Genomic DNA, 10217 nt, shown 5'->3' with positions numbered 1-10217 from the left:
GTTGGATGAAGGCCTTTGTTCCGGATAGCCATCATTGTGGCCAGACTCAGAACCCCCTTGACTCCCCACCATTTTGGATATATTTTTGTGTCTTTATTTATGTCATAGGTTGCACTGGAAGTGGTAGATTGGAATTATCTCATTATAATTCCAATAACTTTTCCATGGGACTACAAATATAAACCTCCTGGGCCATGATGAGGACTGGGAGGGCTCTCTGTAATGCTCTCCCATTTTGTCACTAGAGAAAAAGAAGACTTAGAGCAACTGTGGAAGAATTCCTTGACTCCATTGGCAAAGAGAACTAAAAAAAGGTCTGGTCAATGTTTGTTCCAAATAAGTTCATCTGAGAAGTACACATACGAAAAGGAAATAAAAATTATGCAATTGCAATTAGATTGCCATCAAAATTACCCACAGAGCAAAAAACATCTGTTGTATGACATACTCCCGCTTCCCACCCCTCTTGATGCTTTCTCAATGAGGAAGAACATGAAAGAGAAGAACAGGAAGAATAGAAAGCAAAGGATACTTGAGAAATATGGAAAAGCAACTCTTCCCATAAGTACACTTTCATATGAAAAATACTATACAGGAATTATGTTAAAGTTGCTTTCCTTCTTAATACAGCTAGTAAAGGAAAATGGTGTGAGTAAGTATGATGGCATGGGGGGTAGAGGACACTGATTTTCTTAGACTTTGAAGACCCCCATGATAAATACATAATTCACTAATACCTGAGCTACTTGTATCTAAGTTTAAAATATAGTTAGGGGGTATAGCTCAGCAGTAGTGTGATTACCCAGCATGCACAAAGCTCAGTAGCACAAAAGAAAGTAAAATAAAATATAGTTAATGCTTCAGTCTAGCCCTCCGAATTATCTCTTACCTCTGTTTATGTATAAATTCTCAGAAAAGCATACTGCTCTAATATATGTGAGATGAGTTCTAAGAAAAAGCAAGCAATAAAAGCTTTGGAAAGAAAGATCACCTCACTCCTACACTTTGATCCCTTTGGGACATATGGTACATCAGTCTACAAGGTTTTACTGTCCCTCAGCTCCCCAATGTCCTCTTTCCTCTCCTTACCAGTTTAGCTCCACTTGTGACTTCTGCAGACACCCTTTTGCAATATTATCTATGAGGTTAATAATATCCTAAGGGTTATTATTATAAATTATAAATATTATTATAAATTATCCCTTAGGATATTATTAACCCAAGGATATCCCTTGTTGTAGGCTGATCAAGTCCACAATCTCCTGAATGAAGTGTACGGTGAAGGCTAAATAAAAAGATGTGAATTGAATGATTTCAGGGCTCCAGGAGGATCAAAGCCCTCTCATAGAATTCAAGATTCTCTCAGGGCTAAGACCAAGACCTTCTCTGGGTTGCCTGTATTTATTTGGTTATCAGAAGAAGGGAGGGGAGTACTCAAGAAGGGTGGAACCACTCAAGGACTTCTCCAAGTAAGGTATTAAGTTAATCCACCCCCCCCCCAGTGAGATGCCTGAAGCTATAATCTTTATCTAGTTGAGATTGGACCCAGCCGTCCTTGGCTGTGATCTTGTCTTATCCTTTGAGGCTTTCTAGCTTCATCCGCCACTACAGGTTTTAGTAGGGATTAGTGACTCAAAGAGACTCATTTACTGTGAGTCCATCACCCATTTTCAGACAAGGAGCCTAGGCCTTGGACAGACTCACATGAAAAGCTCATTGGCTAACATAAGTCCTGCTGAGGGCTGCTTCATAGTGGTCTCCGTCAATTATTGACTCCCTTCCTCCTCTTTTGCTTTCTCATATGCATTAGGCACAAGTGCAACCCTACTTAAACCTGCAATTCTATATACTTGTTGTCTACATAGCTAACTGTAAATGTGACCAGAGTTCACACACTGCTGCTGACTGGTCTTACTTAAAGTGACCCTAAAGCCTCATGGACTCATAATGATGCTTGATGACTAGATAACAATCTCTCTCTCCCTCCCCTTCCCTCTCCCTCCTTCTCCCTTCCTCTCTCTTTTCTTTCTCTCCCTCTTTACTTTTTTTCCTTCAGTATAATGAGGATGTTGCTCCTCTGTCTTCAGGCTTATATTTTCTGATGAGAAATCTGTTTCCATCTTTATTTTTATGAATGTAATGTCTTCTTCCCTCTGGTTACCTTTAACATTTTTTCCTATGGCTTGCTTTAGGCATTTTAATTATGATATGCCTTGGAGTATTTCTCTTTTTAAATTTCTTGTGCTTAGAATTCCCTGAGCCTTTGGGATCTGTGGGTTTACAGTTTTCTTCAAACTTGCAGCATTAGGGCACTGTTTTTACTTTTGTTTTAATTAAAAAATTATTTTTAGACAGGGTTTTGTTAGGCAGTTCAGACTGGCTTGAAACTCATTATGTAGCCCAGGCTGTATGGCACTGTTTCTAAAGTATTTTTCATGCAGTGTGTCTCTCATCTCAGACATTGTAGCTTTTATATCTGAAAGTTTGGTTTGGACCTATTTAAAATTCTCTGTCTTTTTTGAAAATTTAAAGTCTTTCCTCTAGATTTAATTTTTTATGAGACATGGTCTTGGTTTTTAAGATAGGGTCTTGAACTCAGGCAATCCTCCTGCCTCAGCCTCTTGAATGCTGGGATTACAAACAGATACCATCACACCTGACTTTCTCTAGATTCATGAACATTTGGAATAGCATAATTAAAGTTGCTTTAATGTCTTTGCCTAAAGACCTATCATGTATATCATTTCTGGGTCAGTCTTATTTTTCTGACTCTGTATATCTGGTAATGTTATATTAGATGCCTGGCGCTACAAATTTTACCTTGTTAAATTCTGGGTTTTTTACCCTAAAAAAATTTTTGAGATTTTCTCTGGTATGCTAACAAGTTTCTTTGAAACTGTTTGGACTTTCAGAGTCCTGTGTTTTAAGCTTTGTTACACAGGAGCAGAAAAGCACTCATTGTAAGGTTAATTTTGATTATTGTTGAGTTAAGATCCTCTTTGTATTCTAACTGATACTCCATGAATTATGAGGATTTCCAATGTAAATTTCAGGAATGGGCCCTATTTGAATTCCAGCTATTTCCTATAATCCTTTCAGGTGTTTCTTTCCCTTACATTAAGCAATTTACACACACACACATACACACACACACTCTCTCTCTCTCTCTCTCTCTCTCTCTCTCTCTCTCTCTCTCTCTCTCTCTCAGATGAAAACCTGAGGTGAGCCTTTTGCAAATTTCTGAAGGGCTTTGAGCATGTAAAGTAAGCCCCCTGCTACTGAGCTACATCCCCATTTTTCTGTATCCTTTTGACAAGATCATTTTCTCCCTTGAGTACTCCGTTGGTTTTTTTTTGTTGCTTCAGAACTAGAGGTTTAACCTGTGGACTCATGCATGATAGGTAAGCACTCTAGACCTAGCTATAACACCACCCTCCTTTTATTGAGACAGGGTCTCACTAAATTGCCCAATTTGGCCTTACTTAACACTTGCAATTCTCCTGTCTCAGCCTCCTGAGTGGCTGGGATTACAGGTGTGCACCATTGCATCCAGCCCTGTTTCTTTTTAGTGAATAATATTAGAAACCACAATCTGAGAGCTAGGAATGCAGATTGTATAAAGGCATTGCTCCTCCTACCTGCCCTAGTGGACAGAGCTAGAGCATATATGTAGATGTTTTACCTCATCTCATATACACTCTGATACCATGTGGCAAACCAATAATTGCTCCCACATGGACACTCTCCTCACTCTGGTCAGGATCAGACATCCTGTTTTGAGCTACCGTGGTTCCCAATTAACCCTAGTCCACAAACTTTCTTTTCTTTACTGCTCATAATAACTTTTGAACTGAATTACTCTGAAAGGAAAAGGAAAAGTGAAAAAAGTAAAAGGAAGAAAAGGAAAAAGAGGAGGGGGAAGATGAAGAAAGAGAAGAAATGAAAGAGTAAGAGTTTAATTGAATCTTTAATTATGGTTACTATACTCTCTAGTTCATTCTATTTGTACTTATTTTCAAATCTGCTATGTCTCCTTTTTAAATGCTTGTTATGGAAAAGGTCTAACGTATAGAAGAAAAGAAAATAACATAGTGAGCCTCATATCCGTCACTCTGCTTAGACAGTTATCTATTTATGGACCATTTGGCTTAACTTATTTTACCCATTTTTTTCTGACCTGGATTATTTTGAACCAGTCCCAGACATTATATCTTTTTTAGATTTATAGAAAATTTGAGAAGGTACTGCAGGAAATTTCTATGTATCCCAGGCCTGATTTCGTCTGTTATGGTTAGTCTTTATTGTCATCTTGATTAGCTTGAGAAATACCTAGCAGACGAATAAAGCACACTTCTGGTTATGTTTTGGTGGGTCATGGGAACATGACCTTGGAGACTATATCTGCCCCTCTTTTGTTTTGATGGTAGTGGCACTAGCAATTGAACGCAGGGCCTTTGCACAGAGCTACATTCCCAGCCCTTTTAATTTATTTTTTTATTTTGAGACAGGGTCTTGCTAAATTGCTAAGTTATCTAGGCTGGGCTTGAATGTTTAATCTTCCTGCCTCAACCTGACAAATTGCTGAGATTACAAGCTTGTGCCACTATACCCAGATAGGACACTGCTCTCTCTGTTGATTAGAGTCTTTAGTGCGTTAGTAACCTTTCTCTTCCTGGTGGTGGTGGTGGGATACTCTTACAAATGAAGATTAATTTTAAAGATATAAATTTCCCTCACAAAAGAATTAACTTCTCTGTTTTCAGAGCATTTCCTCTGTTGCAGGTTCTCAAAATAGTCAGCTCAATATAATCTTTATGCCAAAATAAATAAATAAATAAATAATCTTTATGCCAACAAAGAACTATATTTTAGGCTGGCGTATTCTGGTCACCTGTTGTCATATTTTGGGGTGTTATTATTTAGGTCTCCAACATCTTGTGAAAAGTATCATTACCCTAACATATTAAAGAATAAATCCTTAATGCCATTGAATATCCAGTTAGTGTTTAAAGTTCTCAAATAACGGTGCATGGTGGCACATGCCTGAAATACCGGATATTCTGGCAGCTGACACAGGATTGCAAGTTTAAGTCCAGCCTGGGTAATTTAGTAAGTCTTTGTCTCAAACAGTAAATAACATTTTCCAAATTATTTGCATTTTGTTTTTACTATTTGTTCACATCAAGATCAAAAAATGGTCCACATAGTATGATTGATGCCTTTTTATAAATTTTGTTTTGTGGTGCTGGGGATGCTAGGCAGGCACTCAAGTTGCACTCCCACGCCCTAAGTACCTCTTTTTTTCTGGTCGTGGAGATTGAACTCAGGGCCTTAGCACTGAGCTACATCCCTAGTTCTGCTTATTTTTTTGTTTTGAGACAGAGACTTGCTAAGTTGCTAGGTTGTCCAGGCTAGGACTGAATTTATGACCTGCTGTATTAGCCTCCTAGAATGCAGGATTACAAACATGTGCTACCATGCCTGGCTTTTAAACTTCTTTTAAACTATAAATTCCTTATGTTTTTTCCCTTCTCCACATTTTTTGTTATTAAGGAAACTGCCTCTAGAGTTTCCCACAGCCTGGATTTTGGTAATTATGCTCCTGTGGAGTTGTTTAATAGTGGTACGTCTCTGTTTTGTTCCTTTCCCAAAACCTGGCAGTTGGTTCTACAGTCTTAAAGAGATGCAGATTTGAATACTTCCTAGGTGTTCTTGGCAGTTCTCTTAGGAGACAAGTAATTCCTGTTTTTTTTCTGTGATGTTAGAAGCCAGTGATGATCATTGCCTAGAGCCATTATTTTATTAGAGACTTACAAAACCGTGATGGTCTAATTCTAGTGTTCTTTTTAATGTATTTGCTGTAGTATTTGTATAAAGAGAAACCCTATGCACCAATATTTGGTCTCCCTGAGTTCATATGGGAAATGAAAAATAGGTGTTTGATCCTTTCTCTTAAATTAACTGATTTTAAAATAGGAGGCTGAGGCTGGGGATTTAGCTCAGAAGCACAGCGCCTGCCTGCCAAGCGCGAGATCGTGAGTTCGATTCCCGGTACCAGAAAAAAAAACCAAAAAAATAAAATAAAATAAAAAAATAAAATAGGAGGCTGTTCCTTAACGTTCTCTAAAGGTGACAAGTGAGGTTTTCTCTTACTGTAATTTTTAGCATATAAATGTAAACATATTTAATGTTCTTCAGTATACTTTAGTTGTGATTTTTATGGATATTTAAATTGTACCATTTTTAGCCAATAGGAGCTGTTTTGAATTGGGTCAGAGTCAATGTGATATGATTTCAGTGATCTCTGGGACCTTTTTTGTTTCCCAGGATGTTCATGGCTTTTCTTGTACATTTCCTAAATCAGATGCTGAATTTGCCATTTGCCCAATGAGTTTTATTTCCTTTTACACTGCTATTGAGTGGATCATAGTGTTAAGAAGGTTAGACATTAATGAGCTGAGGGATGGGGGCATCCAAAATAGCACACTTTGCCAGTTATGTAAAGAAACAAAGACTTAATACATTTATAACCATTTATTAGGTCTCAGACCTAAAGCAATCCCACAGAGCACAAGGACACTTCAAGGTTACTCACTGTGCACATTCCTTCCGATACCTAACCATCTGCACATCTGTAGAAGGCATAGAGCATTCCTGGCTGCCATAACCTATGTCCTAATGATGTCAGGCAAGGAAATGGCGTTCAAAGACTTGCCTGCCTTGGGGTGGAACCTAGTTTAACTTAAAAACTTATCTTTCAGAAACTTATTTTGTAAGTTTCTTATGCGGTTAAAGCCACTGAGGAAATACTGACTATCAAAAAAGGACAGGAATACAGCTTGTAATTCCAGAGTAACTTCTAAGAAAGTGTCGATAAGCATTATAGTTACCCTAACTCCGTGAACCCTAGGAATAACTCCTGTGTGCATAAAAAAATATCCAGACAGGTGCAGGTGACTCTGTGGCACACACCGCCTTGTTGCTTGAAGGTGTAACTCTCTATATCTACTTACAATACATTCTACCTGTACTTCTGCACAGCAGCCTATGTTTTCACTGAATTCTTTTATCAAGGGCAGAAAGAACCAAGGACCAAGGAAGTGAGGGGCCAGTTCCTCACAGTGTCAGGACCCTGCTTTCCAGAGACAATAGCTTCTAGGCCATTTCAGGGGCGATGTTTAGAAATATACATGTACCTATGTACATAGGTAGGTACATAACTAGGTAGATAGAATAACAGTCAACCTTTTGTATCCAGAGGTTCCACATCCTTTTAACCATTCAATCAATTAAGGATAGAAAATAATTGTTTCTTTTTGTATATTTAAGGACAATTGACATTTCATTTCACCTTAATTTTTCATTATTCTTATATATTTTCTATAATCTTCACCTTTTTCTGTATTTTAGGAGCTTTTCCTAAACATTTATTATGTAAATATTTTCAGGTACAGTAAAGTTGAAAATATACAATAAACCTTTATTTACTCACCTACCACTTAGATCATACCATAAACATTTTGCTATATTTTATCACCTCTATCCAAAATATTCATCTTTCTTCTTCATGAATCAATTCTAGATTTTTTTGATTCATTGCAAAGTAAGTTACTGTTATTGGTACACTTCTTCTAATACTTTTGTTTCTGAGACAGGGCCACAGTATGCAGTTCAGGCTGGGCTTGAGCTCACTTTGTAGCCCAGGCTGGTCTCGAACTCGCAACAATCCTCCTGCCTCAGCCTCCCGAGTGCTGGGATTACAGGCATGTGCCACCACGCCCAGCACTTTTTCTAATACTTTAGTAGCTCTTTCATAGTTTTCCCACTTTGTTTTTTGTTTCATTTGTCTTTTTAAGTTAATTTGTCTTTTTATTTTTTTCTGCCCAGGAGAATTTTTCTCAAAATTATCAGAATTTTCTCTAATTGCTGTCATATTTTGAGATACAGTTAGGTTTTTCCCACTCCCAGGTTACAGAGGAATTCATATAAATTTTCTTTTAGTTGCTATGTCACCTTTTAGTTGCCAGTTCTCTGATAATAATTTCAAGCTTGGATTTTATTTCTTTGAACATTAAAAGCATATTTGGTTTATGGTCTGTGTTTGATATATAATACCTAGTTTTTTTGATGTGTGGATCTGTTTTTGTTGCCTATTGTTTTTATATATACTTTTCTTATTTTGTTGCATAAATGATTATCAGTGATTGCACGGTATACTGTATTTGTAGAAATAAGTTGAGGCTTAGGAAAATATAAACTTCTTCCAGAGATGTATTTCATTTGCTTCTGTCTGGTGCATGGGGACACTGCTAATCTGGGATCATTTAAATCAAATTTCAAGATTTATGCTTGCTGGGCCAACTGGATGGCATGAAGCAGGCTGCAAACAGAATGGCAGACTGGCTTACCTTTGCTTCCCATTTCCCTTGTTAAAGTCATTACTTTGGAGCCCATTAGACTGAAACAGCTCCAGCATAGTGGGTTCCTGAATAAGCAAACTTAAACGCAACTCAATGTAAATGGTCACATTCTGGGAAAACAAAATTTAAGCTTAATTAATTGGAATTACCAGCTATCCTTTTAAATATTCTCCAATAGAATAGTCCTGGTAAGGCTACTTCTTCACCTTGACCAATGAACTATTTTGAGTTGCTTCCTTGTTTACTTTTTTTTTTTTTTCTTTGCAGGGGAGCTGGAGATCCAAACCAGAGTTTGGCATGTTATTTAAACGCTATACCGGGGCTGGGGATTTAGCTCAGCGGCAAAATCGCCTGCCTGGCAAGTGCAAGGTCGTGAGTTCGGTTCCTGGTACCGGAGAAAAACCAAAAAAATAAAAATAAAAAAAAAAATAAACGCTATACCACTAGGCTACACCCCTAGCCAAACGTTACTACCTTAAAGAACTATTTGTTAAAGACCTAATTTGGAGGGGTCCCTAGGCTTTTTGACGTTGGTCTTTGAGCCAAATGTGACTGCCAAACACAAAGCTCAGGTTCATAGTTGATTACTTGGATTTGCAAATATCTTCAGGATAAAGGAGTTTTTCCGTGATAAGTTTAACTGAGTTTTTACTTTCTGCTAGATTTTGACCTGATAATTTCTTACTATCTTGTAAACTCTTTATGATTTTAAGAAAGTAGAGTTTTTAAAATGTTGCCAGGCAACCTGGTGCATGCCTGTGATCCTAGTACCTTGGAAGGCTGAGGCAAGATGATCTCAATTTTGATCAGTCTGGCAGCTTAGTGAGACCCCGTCTCAAAATTTAAAAAAAAAAAAACTTTAAAAAGGGCTGGAAATGTAGCTCTGTGGAAAGCCTCTGGGTTCATTCCCCAGTGCCAAAAAATTATTTATTTATCATTGTGCTTGGGTTTGAACCCTAGGCCTCTAGCAAGCTATGCTAGCACCATAGTGCTAAGCTACAGCCCTAGCCCTTTTTATTTGTATTATTATTATTTTTTAAAATTTTGAGACAGGTTCTTTCTAAATTGCCAAGTCTGGCCTTGAGCTTTGTGATCCTTCTGTCTTAGCTTCCTGAATAGTTGGGATTGCACACACTCCCCCCCATACTAGTTAGCTTTTCATTGCTGGGGTCAAATCATGACATATACAACTTAAAGGAGTAAATGGTTTATTTAGGTCAAAATTTCAGAGGGTTCAGTTCATACATGGTTGGCTGACTCCAAAACAGAAACGGCATGGCAGGAAGGACTGGCAGAGGAAAGCTGCTCAACTCATGGCAGTGAGGAAACAGAAAGAGAGGAAGAGACAGAGAGTGGTACACCCTCACAGACACACCTCCAGTGAGGTACCTTCCCCACTCAGCCCCTATCTCCTAACAGCACAGTCACCTATGAATTGATCAATTGATTAAATGGTGAGTATAGCACGCCCATGACCTAATCGCCTTCTGAAAGCTCCACCTGTGAACCCATGTGACTTTTGGGAGCACATTTTAGATCTAAACCATAATAGTTGGCTTTTATTCAACTTGTTTTCTTTCTGCAGTTGGAGATGGTACCCCAGGACTTGTGATCTGTCACTGAGCTACACTCCCGGCTCTATGGAAGCACAGTGTTGATTTGATTGTCTAGTTTGCCTTACTTGACTCGGGGGAAGCCCTCTCATTGCTACTTTCTATTTCTTTGATCATGTCCTTAAATACTTTTCAACCTTTTGAATTTCTGTTTTATTCTTATCTTTTTTTTTTTTTTCTTTTT

The sequence above is a fragment of the Chinchilla lanigera genome, unplaced genomic scaffold (assembly GCF_000276665.1).
Source record: "Chinchilla lanigera isolate Chin_1 unplaced genomic scaffold, ChiLan1.0 scaffold00074, whole genome shotgun sequence".
In the NCBI taxonomy this organism is placed as follows: Eukaryota; Metazoa; Chordata; class Mammalia; order Rodentia; family Chinchillidae; genus Chinchilla; species Chinchilla lanigera.
The sequence above is the reverse complement of the archived record's forward strand: the minus strand, read 5'-3'. Positions refer to the sequence as shown.